This window comes from Malaclemys terrapin, chromosome 5 (genome assembly GCF_027887155.1).
Source record: "Malaclemys terrapin pileata isolate rMalTer1 chromosome 5, rMalTer1.hap1, whole genome shotgun sequence".
Classification (NCBI taxonomy): Eukaryota; Metazoa; Chordata; order Testudines; family Emydidae; genus Malaclemys; species Malaclemys terrapin.
Genome location: NC_071509.1, coordinates 59,786,314 through 59,804,285, shown reverse-complemented (window position 1 = coordinate 59,804,285; position 17,972 = coordinate 59,786,314).

Here is a 17,972-nt window from a genome sequence, read left to right as displayed (position 1 = left end):
TCTATTATGGCATCTTTAAAAAGTTTCCATGCAGCTTGCAGGGATTTCACTTTTGGTGCTGTACTTTTTAATTTCTGTTTAACTAACCTTCTCATTTTTGTGTAGTTCCCCGTTCTGAAATTAAATGCTATGGGGTGGGTCACTGTGGTGTTTTCCCTGCCACAAGGATGTTAAATTTAATTATATTATGGTCACTATTACCAGGCAGTCCAGCTATATTCACCACTTGGACCAGATCCTGTGCTCCACTTAGGACTAAATCAAGAATTGCCTCTCCTCTTGTGGGTTCCAGGACCAGCTGCTCCAAGAAGCAGTCATTTAAGGTGTCAAGAAACTTTATCTCTGCATCCTGTCCTGAGGTGATACGTACCCAGTCAATATGCTGATAGTTGAAATCCCCCATTATTATTGAGTTTTTTATTTTAATAGCCTCTCTAATCTTCCTGAGCATTTCACAGTCACTATCACCATCCTGGTCAGGTGGTCGGTAATATATCCCTTCTGCTATATTCTTATTATTCAAGCATGGAATTACTATCCATAGAGATTCTATGGTACCATTTGGTTCATTTAAGATTTTTACTTCATTTGATTCTATGCTTTCTTTTCACATATAGTGCCACTCCCCCACCAGCATGACCTGTTCTGTCTTCCTGATCTATTTTGTACCCTTGTATTACATGTGTCCCATTGATTATCCTCATTCCACCAAGTTTCTGTGATGCCTATTATATCAATATCTTCATTTAATACGAAGCACTCTAGTTCACCCATCTGATTATTTAGACTTCTAGCATTGGTATATAAGCACTTGAAAAAGTTGTCACTTTTTAGCTGTCTCCCACTACATGATGTAATTGAATAAGACTTTTTTCATTTGACTATTTTATACTTAGTGGAACAACAGGAGACCTTGAGGGAGACATGCTCTAGAATACCCCATAGCACAATGACTAGGGCACTCTTGGAGGTGAGACTCAAATTAAAATACTTGCTCCATATCAGGCAAAGGGTAGACTTGACCCTGGGTCTCCCAAATCTTGGGTGAGTGCTTTAACCACAAGGCTTGAAGTTCAGGGGGTCACTACCTCTTCCAGCTATTTTGTGATCAGCACCAAAGTCCCCTTACAATAAGTATGGAATGGGATTACTTAAATACTGCTAAAATAAGTACTTTGTTTAGTCTCTTGCAAGGCTAAGCCACCAGTGCTTTAGCCACAGGGCCATTCTTTCTCTCTAAAAATCCCCAGTTACACCTTTTTCAGTTCAATAAAATTAAGGAAATCTGGTCTATTTGCTTTAATAAGAGGGAATTTAGGTACATTCCTGGTAATAAAATCATTTATAGGTTGACCAAGACAAGAAGGTGAATGATAGACAGACAGATGGGATAGGTTTAAACAGGAGGCTCCAATCTTTATTAATTATGCCCTGGGGAGGGGCAGTATATTGCCTGCCTCAGCTCTCACGTACCAGGCATTTAATTGGTTCTAGTGTGGTTACAGGGCTTTTACCACAAACCAAACAACTCCTCAGGGTAGACCCTCTCCTTTCTACTTCACAAACTAAGTTCAGTTGTGAAACCTTCCCCTGCGTCCCAGTAGAAGAGGAGTGGATTGACAGAGGTTACAAGTCTAGAGTGAGAGAATCTTTCTCTGCAAAGACTTCAAGTTCCTCCCCCTCTGGAAGCACAGGGTCAACTGCACAATCTCAAGTCTTATTTACCTCTGGGAGCCAGTCTATTTAGCCTTTACCAGCACTAGATGCTAGCCATAAATTGCAGCCAATCAATAATCATAACAGCATTATATGAACTTTGAATCCTATTACATCTGTGGTCAGATGTTGGCTCTGTGTGTGTGCTCATCCAGTGTGCTGTCCCAGCTTTGTGCAGATAGCAGATCTCAATTAAACTGCCCAATAAATCCACCGACTCGTTTTTTAGCAAAGGCACCCAGCCAGGTTTATTGTTAATGAGGCACACTCTATAGGTCCGCTAACACATGTATGCCTGTTACAATGGACCAGCTCAGTGAATGGCAGGACTTCCCATTCCAGCCCAAGGCCAGACAAAGACACTCCCTCTGAGATACATCTTTATACACCAATAAACAAGTTACGTATTGCCCCTCTGACATATTTGGGTGTCCCCCATTGCCTTGTATCTGTTGGGTAAATCAAAACATCTCAGTCCATCACGCTGTTATCCTGGCCTTTTCTTTGGTATGGGTCAGTGTGTTCCTGTTATCTTTGGGGAATGTGCTGGTATCGGGGTGTTCTGGTACTACCCTTCTAGAATCTGTTTGAGTGAGTGCTCTGTGCTTAGTACCTCTTAGGAATGTGTGTTTCTGCAATATCAGCCCTATTCTTGCTCTGTTTTGTGAGCAGGTCCTGCCTAGCTCACATCCTAACTTTGCTTTAGATCAACAAAGGTTTGACCACTACTTTAGCCCAGGCCTCAGGCCTCATAACAGGCCTCTGACACAAGGGTTTACATTTCAGGCCCTCTTCCTATTATAAGATCTAACCCAGCTGTGCTATCAGGAGGCTGCAAGGAAAGCAAAAACCCACCATGGTACATGTCAATTTATCCCAATGGGAAAAATGCCTTCCTGACCCCTAAAATAGGCAAAACAGTCATATCTACAGAATCGTAAGTGGCACAATTCCTAATCTACAACTAAGGGAAGACAAGGCAGGACAGCTAACCAGGCAAAAGTTTTTGACAAGCCTGGGCTAAGCTCAAATATCAAGGTAGAGCACTTAGCAGCCAATCAGCTGGCCCCAGACCCATTTACATAGCCAATAGCTAAGCAGAGAATCAAAGCTCCCTTCTCTGCCTTGCATGAATTTGGACTTCTCTCATTCCCTGCTGTCTAGTCAATCACTAAAGGTGTTTTCTCATAGTTAATTTCTTTTCCCATAGTTTGCTCTTAGCCTCTCGTTTCCAGTCTTCTCTTTTCTCTCTTTACCTTCTTTGGAAGCAAGGAATCTTTTTAACATCTACATTCTTTCCAAAAGCAATAAAATAAATTTAAGAAGAAAGAAAAGGGAATCTTTCCAAGAGCAGAATATCAGCAGGAATTCCATGCAGGCAGCTGCCAAGTTATAAAATTCAGTTCAGTAAGGATGAGCAATTACCATATATTCATAAGTTCTCATTTGGCATAATAGATATTTTCTTTTAATAGAAATTCTTTACTGAGTAAGATTAATAGGCTTTCTATTGAACCCACCAGATTCTTTGAAACAGGGTGCTGGTGGAGGGGGAAGATTTTCTGGGCTTACTTGAATCAAGTAATGGAGTAAGTGCAAGAGAATTAATATGCATGAAAATACATTAAGTAAAGGTTATAGTCCATGTGCTTGATCTTACATCTATTGAAGTTGGAGACAAGAGTTCTACTGACTTCACTAGGCTCAAGATCAGGTCCTATGTGCTCCTGGGCAGCAAAATGAACTCTTCAGCTTCAAAAAGCTACCCAAGCATAGGAATGTGCTTATTTATAGCTCACATATGTTTCCCCAAACAAAAATAATAAAACTACGTTAGGGGTGAGTATATACATTTATAATTTAGGGTAAAATATATATTAACGGGACTTAGCTACTATCCCAAAAAAGCAGCATTATAAACCAGGAAACTCAGAGTTGGTGTTAAACTTTAAAGAAATCCAAACATGTTAAGGTGTGGAAATTCACAGTTAGGGCACCTAGACAATCTTGACTCTGCCTTGGAATGATGGCATGCAGTAATAGGGACATGGTTATGCTTACTGCATATTAGTGTTTGTGGTCCCAGATTAGATTAAATTGATTTTAAGAACACAGTTGATTTTTTCATATTTTTAAGAGTGTGTTCCCCAAAAGGAATAGAGCCTGGACAGCTAAATTAATTTGTCCAAAAAAGAAACTTACACAGAGGTTGCATCATTCTGAGATGAGGTTAAAGGCCTGTGACACAAATAGCTAAATTAGTGTCTTCTCAAATTAAGTGATCCTTTTGAATTAACAGTATCCAAACACTTATGAAAATACATATAATATAGAAGCCATTTATTTCTCAAACTCCTTTATTTCAGTTGCTCTCTAATTTAGAATACATGTGGAATTATTTTTCACAATATCATTTTGAGCCAAATTATTCTTAGTCACACCTTCGCATCTCCATTAATGTCAGCGGAGCAGCAGAATTTGGCACAATGACTCTTCCTTACTGAGAGGATGTGTGTAGATTTTCTTTAAATCTGTAACAGGAAACTAGTCAGGTGAAAAGGCTTTGGGAGAAGCTCCAAACTGAAGCAGAGTGAGAGAGTCCTGCAGCTTTAGGGATAAAACTGTTATCCTTGCTCAGTGTTGGACGAACACAACTCTGACGCTATACCATTATCACATGACAATTACTATATCATATATGGTAAAATCTGTACTTATGACCACCTGCTCACTGCAGTTTCTATCTTACATATTAAAATTCTCAGTTCCTATCCCCTCCATTGTAATTCACACTGAATTATGTAGCCAGCTGCGTAACATGCTCCTGACCACCTGGTGCCCCACACTGCTGTCTACAAAGAATTTCAAAGATCCTGCTAGGACAGGTGGGAATGGAAGAGTTTTGTGGACCCCCTATTCTCCTTTCCTCATACATGGTCACAAGAATCAAGGTCTTACAACAGATTGAAAAAACATTAGACTAATGTTACCAATACAATTAAGTTTATCCTTAATGTTTTAGTGTGCATTATTGCCAACTCCATATTGTAAAAAGTCTGAGACAAGCTGCTCCAATAATTATTTATTATCCTAATTTAATCCATTAAGCTAACACACACAAAGGCACTCAGCATGAAATGAGTGTGCACATGAGGACATAGCGTGGAATAACTATGGTGCTTTGAATTCACTTATTTCGCAATAGCTTCCTTATGTAGATAAGATAATTTGAGAGATTATATATAAAATAAAAAGAACAGTGAAACCTGCTAAAATTAACAGCCCTTAGAATTCAACCCCACTTCATAACAATTGGCACAAGAGCCAAGAAATGGCTCATTGCAGCTCTAACTGTAACCTACTCACCCATATCACTTATAATATGGCCTTTCATTATACTGAGGGGTTCTCAAACATTTTCTTAATATGGACCACATCTTAAGAGATATTGCTTTATAAACCTCCCTGTCCAGTTTGCACAGGCCACTACCTCTTCCATTCCTGATTGCATTGATCATCTGCCCTTCTGTTTGGGATTGCATAGCATTCCTGTAATAGCAGCTATAATTGTTTACATGGAAAAGTAAAGTATTTTTAGATTTTTGCCACTGTGGTTTAGCATCTGGAAAAAAGGAATAGAATGAAACACCCTGTGTCTGATCCAAAGTCCATTAAGTCATTATAAAGTCTCCCATTGGTCCAACAGGCTTTGAAGAGTAGGGTCAATGGACCACCTTCACTCTAGATGCACTAGTTTGAAGACCAAAGCGTTGCGATGGTAAATGATATTTCCCCCCATTAATTTATCTTAAAAGATTAATACACCTGCTTCTCAGGTCCCTTATACATGGTCTATTTTGTGATCAAGTAATTTTTTTTAAAGTTTGTTGATTAAAATGAGTAAGTTATGTAAAAATAAAATTACCCCCATCCAGGGGATCTCATGGAAGCAGAAATCCCACTGCAGCAAAATGCTTTCATAAGCACTATACAATTCAGGCTATTCAGGTCATGAGAGTAAGAGATTTGGTAGCAATAAAGACAGACATAGCACAGGCTAGATTCAGATGTGGTATGGACACATGCAATCCAGGTTTCTGTCAAGTAGATTTGCTATTGTAAAATAAGTCTGAATCCCAGCAACTCTCCACCAGTGTTACAGACTTGGAAGTTTGAGTAGATACTGGCAATTTCAGTTCAATTATCCATCTATACATGTTAGATATGTATATGGCCTCCATCATTGTAGTGTTTGAGTGTCTCTGTAATCTGAATAGAGGTTTTGGGACATGGTCAAATGCCCATCAGGAACTTAGATGAAGCACCAAACTCATTTTCATTATAAATCTAAGCAAGAATTTAGTCTCCAGAGGTGCCAAAATAAAAATAAAAGTAGTGCATTAATCCAGTAACACACTTTGTCCTCAAGATTAATATATATAGAAATAGGAAAAGAGTGTAATTTCCTTGTTATTGTCAATGTAAGTTTGTCCCTTAATGTGATTTATCAGAGTTATGTTTATCTATTTTACCTTTCTATTTCCATATAGAGTATTCTTATCTTGAAATAGAAAGATCGAATGGAAAGATAGGGATAACTCCCCTAAATCAACATTAAAGTTTTAATATAAACCAACTATGGCAAGGAAAATTTTTATTTTTCTGTGCATGACTCACAGCACAGAAGTAGCAATGAAACAGTTTGACTGTTAAAAGTATGGCAATATATATCACATCACAAAGAGTAATGAAACCTCGGCAGTTGTAGTATCTAAACAGGTCAAAGTGATATAGAATCATTTATAGAAGTTTGACTCTGAATTTCCTAATTTTTTTCCTGCATTTCAATCAGACCATGAACATTTACTTTAATGCATAGGTTTAGTATTTAGTTTTCTTCTTTTGAAGTAAAAAATTCTTCCCGTTTCCTAGACTAATTAAACTGGCAACATCACTAACAAAATACAATTAAAGGAAGGGGGAACATCTTTTTAATAGGTTCCAATTCTCTCATATGATGATGGCTGTCATTTCATAATGAAAGAATGTTGGTTTTAGGGTTTGTGAATAAGTACATTGCTGTAGGGTCCAATTTATGACTTACACGACCTACTTAGAGACAGCAGACCTGTTGTTGCTTCTGGAGAAGGAGATATACTCAATATAATTGAAGCTTCAACTTACATGATACTTTGTTTCTTGATCAAACCAGGAGTTATTTTCAACAAGCTTCAAACACTCCCCCCCACACATCTTTTCCTGTTCTTCATCACCAATTAGTTCCTTCATCTCTCATTGACTTCCATGGGAGCTGAAGGAAAAGAACTGAGGACTGAATCTAGCTGTGTGTGTTTAATGCTGTACTGGCAGCCTGGAAGCCATTACCTTAAAGAAATGCCATTTCATTACTTTTATCTATTTTGCACTTAAAATACAAGTACACTGGGGGAAAAGAATCTACCTTGAGCATTTGGTTCTGTGGTTGCCTAAGAAAATTTGTAGCTGATTTTATGTTAATTTAACTTTTTTGTTTACGTAATAGGGATGCCTGTGGGGAAAAATGCAACAAAAGGAAAGTATAAAGAAAATAAAAGGGGTTATAATGTTAGATTGAGATGAACTAAAGTTTTAGGTCCTTGTGCTGTAGTTGTGGAAATGAATATGCAACTTTCTGACAGTGATATTTCCTCTTTACTATGTATTAAAAACATGTGATTTCTTTGGTATCATTGAAGATTGTGACAATGAAGTAAAATGAACTTTGACAAAGTTTCGAATGTGCCTGGTGTGATGCATCCAAGGGGGTACACCAGGTTGTGAGGCACCTTGCTACCACCTTCCCTTTGCATGAAGAAACCATTTCTGTGCCTGCCATGGTCAGTGCCCCAACTCTACCAACTATAGGCAACACAAGCACTCCCCTCTAGACCTTGAAAGCCCTGCTATTACTTTACATGTTAGTGGTTGACATACTCCAACCTTTGAGCCATCAGATCAGCCTCTGGTCCACTGGACATTTGCAGTATTTAGAGATTCATTGCTTCCAAAGAAACGGTACCCAACAGCTTACCAATTCTACCTCAGATCACTGCTGTGCTTAACATCCAGAACTTATATATTTTTATAGTACAATCAAATGTAAATGTATTTAACAAAGCACAGAAATTCAAGTACAGTAGTAGGAAGTAAAAGTTTGGAAACAAATGGTTATGCATAAAGTCATAACACACATTCTAGAGCCTAGACTTAATAAAAAAAGATACTGTCATGTCTCGTAGAGTATTTATTACTCACCCAAAATCTTTGCTGCATTTTACAGCCAAGCTTGGCTGTGACCCTCCTTTTATAAGGCTTGGTCCACTCTGAGGCGGGGGATCGATCTAGGAAACGCAACTTCAGCTACGAGAATAGCGTAGCTGAAGTCGACGTTTCCTAGATCGAACTAAGTTTACTTACTGCTCGTCCACGTGATGCAGGCAAGCTCCCCCGTCGACAGCGCTTCCTCCTCTCGGCGAGCAGGAGTTCCGCAGTCGACGGGGGAGCGCTTCTGGGATCGATTTATCGCGTCCAGATAAGACGCGATAAATCGATCCCAGAAGGTCGATCTCTACCTGCCGAATCAGGCGGGTAGTGTGGACCTAGCCTAAGATAAGAACACTGTCAGTTTGTCTGCTAGGCAAAGGATTCTATGTGTTTCTTTGCAGCCCAAGATAGACCAGAACAATCCTTGTTTTTTATTCATAAACAGAACACCTGTTTATTTCATCCTGTAAATTTCATATCTGGTAGATTTTGCAATCTTTCATTCTGCCCTGCTCTGTATGCAAATAGGCATACATTATGAGGCACTCTACACAAATGACCAGTCAGGGAGACTGGTATTTTCTACCGCCTGCCTGAAAGGAACATTTCTGTGGTATGTCACCTCCTGGTGACCTGTCTTAACTCCAAGACCTTAAGAATATATTTTTATATAGATACATAACTCCTTAAACATTATCTCTACATACATTTTGCAATGATCATGACCATCAGTGTGCTACTGGCTTTCAGTAGAGACCTCATATGACACCCTAGAGTGAACTATTATGCATATATCCAACCCAGAGGATCCCTGTAAAATTGTATTCATCTCCTGTGCCCTCAGCCAGTTACATCAAGGGGTCATATCTGGACACTAGAAAACTTCCAAACTCTACAAAAATCTGTCATTTTTAATTTTATTTATTAAACCATCCATCCATTCTGCTTGAAAACTTTACCTTTCTTTCACAGTGCACTGCACTGTAACTGTTTGCAAAATCAATAGCAAGCCTACAATAATCACTGTGAGTATGAGTGCTATGGAGGAGAACATATTTTGATAAGCCAATGGTGCTCCAGTGCCAACCTTCCAAGTGGTTATGATAAACAAATGGTATTAAAGATTATTGAAAATGCACTGACAATGTCCTTTTAAAATGAGCTGACTTTGCTGTCAGTCCAGTGCAAAGGAAATTAAATCAGTTGCAGTGCCCAATTGACTTTGCTGTCATTGCAGCTTATGATGGTGTCCAAACTGCCCAATGTGTCTAGAGCCTGCTGAACTTTTCAACCAAAACAATTATATTTCTTCTTTCCTATTTTATCCTTTATTTTCCAACATAAAGCTATGTGACCTTTTCTGTCAGAGCAATTTACTGAAAATGGCAATATGAAAAGTTCCTGGCCACTACAGAACCCTCAGATCAAGAATATAATAATTTTCATCCTTTTCTTCTTGTTTTCTAAGTTAAATCTATGTGGCGTTCCTGTCCGCCTAGTGAAACAAAAATTAAATCAGTGCCCAACTGCTGAAACACTAAAGAAATATCAGGGACAATACAAATGCAATGATTTCACTTTTGTTTTTATAACTTAAAGATAATGGACTTTGCTATGGTAGTTTATCAGATTAAATTGCACTGCATGGAGTTTTGAGAACTGTGATGCTTGTGGGTTGTTTCTGCACTGGTTTGGCCCATTTTCAGTGGCAGAGTGCACAAGACTTGTCAGAAGCAACAGAGGGTCCTGTGGCACCTTAAGACTAACAGAAGTATTGGAGCATAAACTTTCGTGGGTGAATGCCCACAAGTAATGGAAATGTCCAGAGGCAGGCATAAATCAGTATGCAGATAACGAGGTTAGTTCAATCAGGGAGAGTGAGGTACTTTGCTAGCAGTTGAGGTGTGAACACTAAGGGAGGAGAAACTGCTTCTGTAGTTGGATAGCCATTCACAGTCTTTGTTTAATCCTGATCTGATGGTGTCAAATTTGCAAATGAACTGGAGCTCTGCAGTTTCTCTTTGGAGTCTGGTCCTGAAGTTTTTTTGCTGTAAGATGTCTACCTTTACATCTGCTATTGTGTGGCCAGGGAGGTTGAAGTGTTCTCCTACAGGTTTTTGTATATTGCCATTCCTGATATCTGACTTGTGTCCATTTATCCTCTTGCATAGTGACTGTCCAGTTTGGCCAATGTACATAGCAGAGGGGCATTGCTGGCACATGATGGCATATATAACATTGGTGGACGTGTAGGTGAATGAGCCGGTGACGTTGTAGCTGATCTGGTTAGGTCCTGTGATGGTGTTGCTGGTGTAGATATGTGGGCAGAGTTGGCATCGAGGTTTGTTGCATGGGTTGGTTCCTGAGTTAGAGTTGTTATGGTGTGGTGCGTGGTTGCTGGTGAGAATATGCTTAAGGTTGGCAGGTTGTCTGTGGGCGAGGACTGGCCTGCCTCCCAAGGTCTGTGAAAGTGAGGGATCATTGTCCAGGATGGGTTGTAGATCACCGATGATGCATTGGAGAGGTTTAAGCTGAGGACTGTAGGTGATGGCCAGGGGAGTTCTGTTGGTTTCTTTTTTGGGCCTGTCTTGTAGCAGGAGGCTTCTGGGTACACGTCTGGCTCTGTTGATTTGTTTCTTTATTTCCTTGTGTGGGTATTGTAGTTTTGAGAATGCTTGGTGAAGATCTTCTAAGTGTTGGTCTCTGTCTGAGGGGTTGGAGCAGATGCGGTTGTACCTCAGCGCTTGGCTGTAGACGATGGATCGTGTGGTGTGTCCGGGGTGTAAGCTGGAGGCATGAAGGTAGGCATAGCGGTCGGTGGGTTTTTGGTATAGGGTGGTGTTAACGTGGACATCGCTTATTTGTACTGTGGTGTCTAGGAAGTGGACCTCCCGTGTAGATTGGTCCAGGCTGAGGTTGGTAGTGGGGTGGAAGCTGTTGAAATCATGGTGGAATTCTTCCAGGGTCTCCTTCCCATGGGTCCTGATGATGAAGATGTCATCAATGTAGCATAGGTAGAGAAGGGGCGTGAGTGGACGAGAGCTGAGGAAGAGTTGTTCCAGGTCAGCCATAAAAATGTTGGCGTATTGTGGGGCCATGTGGGTGCCCATGGCAGTGCCACTGGTCTGGAGGTATATATTGTCACCAAATTTGAAATAATTGTGCGTGAGGATAAAGTCACGGAGCTCAACAAGAAGTTGTGCTGTGTCATCATCAGGGATACTGTTCCTGACAGCTTGTATTCCATCTGTGTGTGGGATGTTTGTGTAGAGAGCCTCTACATCCATGGTGGCTAGGATGGTGTTTTCTGGGAGGTCACCAATGCATTGTAGTTTTCTCAGGAAATCAGTGGGGTCATGGAGATAGCTGGGAGTGCTGGTGGCGTAGGGTCTGAGTAGGGAGTCCACATATCCAGACAGTCCTTCAGTGAGAGTGCCAATGCCCGAGATGATGGGGCATCCAGGATTTCCAGGTTTGTGGATCTTGGGTAGTAGATAGAATAACCCTGATCTGGTCTCTAAGGGTATGTTGATTTGTTCCTGTGTTAGTGTAGGGAGTGTCCTGAGTAGATGGTGCAGTTTCTTAGTGTATTCCTCAGTGGGATCTGAGGAAAGTGGCCTGTAGAATTTGGTATTGGAGAGTTGTCTGGCAGCCTCCTTCTGGTAGTCAGATCTGTTCATGATGACAACAGCACCTCCTTTATCAGCCTCTTTGATGATAATGTCAGGGTGGTTTCTGAGGCTGTGGATGGCATTGCGTTCTGCATGACTTAGGTTATGAGGCAAGTGAAGTTGTTTTTCCACAATTTCTGCCTGTGCATGTCGGTGGAAGCATTCTTTGTATAGGTCCAGACTGTCATTTTGACCCTCAGGAGGAGTCCATGTGGAGTTCTTCTTCCTGTGTTGTTGGTGGGAGGGTATCTGTGTAGCAGTGCACTGTTTAGTATTATCTTGAAAGTATTCTTTGAGTCGGAGGTGGCGAAAGTAGGCTTCCAGATCACCGCAGAACTGTATCATGTCCCCAAGATAGGATAGACTCTTCTGCTGGGTTGAGTGTGTAGCTGGATAAATTGACAATATCGCTGGGTTAGTTAGGGTTACCCCTGTTGTGGCCCCATGTGGCAGGTAAGATTTTAGACAGCTTATGGTCCTTTTTCCTTTGTAGAGAGGTGAAGTGTGTAATGTAGATCTCCTGTCTTATTTTAGTAAAGTCCATTTGTGTGGAGGGTTGGTTATTTATGAAAGTCTCCAGGTTGGAGAGCTCTTTCTTGATGTTTTCTGTTTGCTGTATAGGATGCTGATCAGGTGGTTCTTCAGTTTCTTTGAAAGTGTATGGCATAATCTCTCACTGTGGTCTGTGCAGTACGTAGATAGCAATGGATTTTTCACCTTCAGTCCATTTGGTATGATGTCCATCCATTTACATTTGGAAAGGAAGATGTTATCTGTATTTGTGCAAGTTTCTTCATGAGGTTGATAGATTTCCATTCCATACAGCTAAATGCAGTGCCTTGCATGGTGTCAAGTATCAGAGGGATAGCCGTGTTAGTCTGTAAAAAGCAACAGAGGGTCCTGTGGCACCTTTAAGACTAACAGAAGTATTGGAGCATAAGCTTTCTTGGGTGAATGCCCATTTCATCATACTCCAAAGAGAAACTGCTGAGCTCCAGTTCATTTGCAAATTTGACACCATCAGATCAGGATTAAACAAAGACTGTGAATGGCTATCCAACTACAGAAGCAGTTTCTCCTCCCTTGGTGTTCACACCTCAACTGCTAGAACCCAGATATGAGTTGGGGCTGGACACAGCTTGAAACACAGATCTTTTCACAGTGTTAACTTGATAATTACTATTGTTCAGACTGATTAAAGAGATTCCACTAATTAGAAAGCCATATTTGACTTAATTGGTTGCAGAAGACGCAGCAAAGAAAATCAGTTTGAATCAATTTGACCAAGTGTTACAACTGTATAGACATAGTCTGTTGTGAGAGGACCCAATCACTAGGTCCCACGTTTAGTCACTATTTCTAGCTCTGGGACTCGAGGACATACTCCCAGGCTGAGACCTCTTGTCTGACACCCTTCTGTGGGACTTGGGGTGCCACTGCCCTAGACCAGGGTGTCTCAATCCATGGATTGACTCCCAAAATTGGGGTTGGGCTAAACCTGAACAGTGCTGTGACCCCAATGTCTGGAGCAGGGAGCTGAGCCAGCCCCATGGGACAGGAGCCAGGAGAGAGTGGTTGGTGTCATGGTAAGTTCTGATCCCTGATGAACCATTCCCCACGTTGCAGCTGGTGACACCCCATCTTCCATACCCTCTGTCCAGCCCCCTAGTACAGGCACCCTGATATACCCCTCTCACAGAGCTGGGTGACTCCCCTTCTGTCATGCCACCCATATTGGCCCTACAGCCTTTAATCTCTTCCCCCACTGCATCCCCACCCACTTCTGTCCCCCCCTCCAACACTTTCTCCTATCCCCCACGCTTATCCCCAGGACACCAAACCCCTCCACTCCTTTACCCTCTCCCCACTATAGGTCATGTGTGGGGGTTGTTCCTCCCCCCAGACTCCTCAGCCCCATCCGGCTCCAGCATTTCTGCCGCCCCAAGCAAAAAAAAAAAAAAAAAAAAAAGTCACGATCGCGACCGGCGGTGGCAATTGGAAAAAAAAAAAAAAAAAGCCATGATCGGCTGCGGCAGTTCAGCAGCAGGTCCTTTGCTCCTAGAGGGAGTGAGGGACCTGCCGCCCCCGAATTGCCGCAGGTGCCGCCCCTCTCCCTTAGCTGCCCCAAGCACCTGCTTGTTAAGCTGGTGCCTGGAGCCAGCCCTGTCCTTCCCCCACCACCCTTCTGCATCCCCACAACTCTCCTCCAGACCACCCAGAGCCCCCATTACATCTGCAGGTCCCCTGATCTTCCCACTTCACCTCCAGTCCTCTAAGTCCCTCCCTTTACACTCTGCCCTCCACGGGCCATGTGGGGGCCTGTGTGTTTTTAGGGGGTGTGACATTGCACTCCATTAATGCTTTATAGAAATATGCTTAAGAGTAAATATGACATAACTAGAATATGTTTTATGCTAGATACACCATGTAACATATCTTTGCAAAGGTTATAGCCTCTCCATCCCCAAAGGATACCTGAAAGAAACAGGAACAAAGAACAGTAACCACAGGGATGTGAGTGATTGCTGGACCCAGACTAGAAGGAGGCTAGTCTGTAAAAGACGCTTACTGGAACATCTCTGAGGGTGAGATTTCATCTGTAATCACTTTATTACTGTATTAGGCTTAGACTTGCGTGTTTTATTTTATTTTGCTTGGTAATTCACTTTGTTCTGTCTGTTATTACTTGGAACCACTTAAATCCTACTTTTTGTATTTAATAAAATCACTTTTACTTATTAATTAACCCAGAGTATGTATTAATACCCGGGGGGAGGAGGGAAGGAGCAAACAGCTGTACATATCTCTCTATCAGTGTTATAGAGGGCGAATAATTTATGAGTTTACTCTGTATAAGATATACAGGTAAAACGGATTTATTTGGGGTTTGGACTCTATAGGGAGTTGGGTACCTGAGTGTTGGAGACAGGAATACTTCTTAAGCTGTTTTCAGTTAAACCTGCAGCTTTCTGGGGACGTGGTTCAGACTTGGGTCTGGGTTTGTAGCAGGCAAGCATGTCTGGCTCAAACCAGGCAAGGCACTGAAGTCCCAAGCTGCCAGGGAAAACAGGCTTAAAGGTAGTCTCAGCACATCAGGTGTCAGTTCCCAAGGGGGTTTCTATGATCCAACCCATCACAGGGGATGTCTCAGTTCACCACACCTTCCCTTGATTGCCAGGGGGGCATTCCCCAGCTGTTCACATCTGGCTGGAGTGTCTGAAATCTTAGCTCCGAGCCTCCCCCGCCCGGTTTCCCTGCAGGGATTAGAGGGCATCCAGTCCAGGTCATCTTGAGAGGAAGCTACTGTGAGTCCAAGGCTTGGCAGTGTTTCAGACTGGGCAGAGTCAATGCTGCTGTTTCTTCTTGTAAGTTCATCTTTCCTGGTATTATGGTCAGCCCCTCCCACCCTCCCAGCACAGATCCCTTTTAAATAGGGCCAGCTATGTTCTCAGACTAAGAAGCTCTAGCACCACTAATCGTATTTGTATCATCCCCCCATTGGCTCCTAAGCAGAAATCTCATTGACTTTGGCCCACCTCCAGGGACCAATATCCCCAGATTGGGGTCTTGATGTCTCTTAGTGTTAGTCCTTCAACGAAGTTTCAAATACCTTTCCCTGGCAGGGAATGTAGTACCATGGATTGTCTTTGAGCACATCCAGGCATGTGTAGTCACAGTGTCTAATATTTCCACACATGGTACAAGACTGAGTCAAATTGTGAGCTCTGACATAACCCACCAAGTATCTAATGTACCAAGAAAATATTGAATTTTAAACAAAATTTATTCTTGCATTGCTGACAGTGCACCACAATAAAAACACAAAGTTTGGCAGTACCGAGTGGGCCTTCCTGCTCAACATTTCTAAGAAATTTCAAACAAAAAGAAAAGGTTTCTTTACAGTAACTATGGTTAGTTGAGACCATTGCCTCTATGTATTATTCATGGTAGAGCAACAAGGTGGGTGAAGTAATATCTTTTATTGGTAATATCTCACTTCTGCTAGTGAGAGAGACAGGCTTAGAGCTGTTCTTCAAGTCAGTGTCACAGTTAAATATAAGATGCAACAGATAAGGAGTTATTATGTGTTGCAAGAGACCATTCAAGATGAAGGGGCAGTTAACACCCTGTGCAGTTGTAGGACAAAGGATGGTTAGTGGGTTACAGGGAGTTGTAATGAGCCATAAATCCAGTGTCTTTATGAAGTTCACGCTTTTTAGTGATTTTGGTTGTTTTCATGTTTGTAGGCTATGCAGTTGAACTTTTGGGAACCATCTAGAGAAGCAGTGTGGGTCAGGATGAAAAGTCACCCCTCACAGTGCTGAATGGTTGGAGGCAAGGTTAACAAAATCATCCAGGTTTTCCCCTCTGCCTTAGTCCCTAGTGCTGAAGTCCAGACTCCTTAAGAGATTAGAATTCAAAGGGAGAGGGTGGGTAGTATGAATATGATGAGGCAACACCCAAAGAATTACACTTACAGATAAATAACCTTTCTTTCTACTTTAAGATGGCCTCTGCACATTCTTATTTATGGGAGTCTTGTGAGCAGTACAACCTGCAGGTCGATGAGCTGAAGAATTCTAATGAAACAAGGCTTGCAGAATTGCTTTGTGATGGAGAGCATAAGATAGAGATGCCCAGCCAAGAGAGAAGTGCTGGGTTAAAATGTGAATACATCTCCCAGTAGCAGCCCTGCAGATTTCTCGGATGGAAAGATTATGGAGAAAGGCCATGGATATCATTATATCCCTGTTGAAATAATGCCTTCAGGCACTGACATCAAAGCTGTAGGATAACAGGGCAGATCTTTTGCTTGTCCAGCTTGAGGTGCAACATTGTATTATTGTGTCTGAGCACTTGTACAATGAGGCCTTTGAGTAAAGGAGAAAAATCCATTAGAGCCCATATGAGGGCTGACAGCTCTAGCCCATTTACTTGGATTTTTGCTTCTAAACTCTAGGTTCTCAGATATAAACTCCCACTTCCAGAGGTCGGCATCTGTGATGAATACAGCTGAAGCAGAGCTGCAGGACTGAAAGAGAATCCCTTCAGATTGTTGCCCTGTAATTCCCACTAGTGACGATTTGGAATTCTGAGCACATAGTCAAAAGTACATTCGTATTCTCTACATTTCCATTTAGGGTGCAATTTGCTTCCACTCAATGTTGTGATGGTCCAATTTGCATATAGTATCAGATTTGTGAAGGAGGCCTTGAGACGGCAGAGGAAAAAGAGCTAAACAAATGTATTGTGGCAGTCCTGCTTTCATGCCACCATGGTGTCTCTTTTCATATTAGGATGTCATCACCATGAGAGAAGTTTAGGTGACACCAAACGGCTGCAAGGCAAACATCTGAATTGGAACGTATTGACAGTCAGATGAAAGAATGAGTTGTCACTTGCATATGTTAACACATTGTAAAAAATCCTGTCATATTTTTAAAAATCCTAAATAAAAAATATAATTAAAATATCTTCTCCATTGCAATGAAATGATCTAGACTTAATTTATTACCATTGGATGGGCAATCAATTTTTTAAAACTATGAATTTCAAATGATGTTTTCCTCTTAATAGAAACAATTGTTTGATTGACATGAAGTAAAATAACTGCAAAATTACAAATAATTGAAATTAAAAGTTAACAAAAAAACTTCACTTGCACAGACCTGGGTTTAGTGATACATGTTTACCATACAAGTATTGCTGGCATAAAACATAAGCAGTACAGGGTGCTACTGTGTAGTAGTACCCTGCATTCTGTATACCACTTTAGGTACTAAAGTTGACATCAGCCATATCAGGAGTAGCACATAACCTGGGTCTTGGCAGATCAGTAGTGATGGAATTATACAAATATTTTATTTCAAAATGTGTTATAGCAATTTTTTAAGTTTGCATATAGTTTGAACATTGTGGCTGGATGATTTTGAAACTAAACAGATTAATTTCTCTCAGCTTCTATATGATAGTGAAAATCAGAAGTGGCCATTACAACAATGGATGAGTTCCTACTTCCTTTTTACCTCTCTTTCTAACATAAGCTTCTTTGACACAGAAGTTTTCCATATTAGGTCTCAGACAACAGATGAAGATATCTTGAAACTGTAACTGAAATTGGTTGAAGCATTTTTGAACGATGGAAGTCTACATAAATGAACTTAACTTCTTTTTCCCCACTTGGTTGTTTCCAAAACAACACTTGTTGTTTACTATATAAATGAAACTTCAAACTTATCTTGTTTTGTAGATCTTGTTGAGACTTGGGCCAGATTTTCAGCT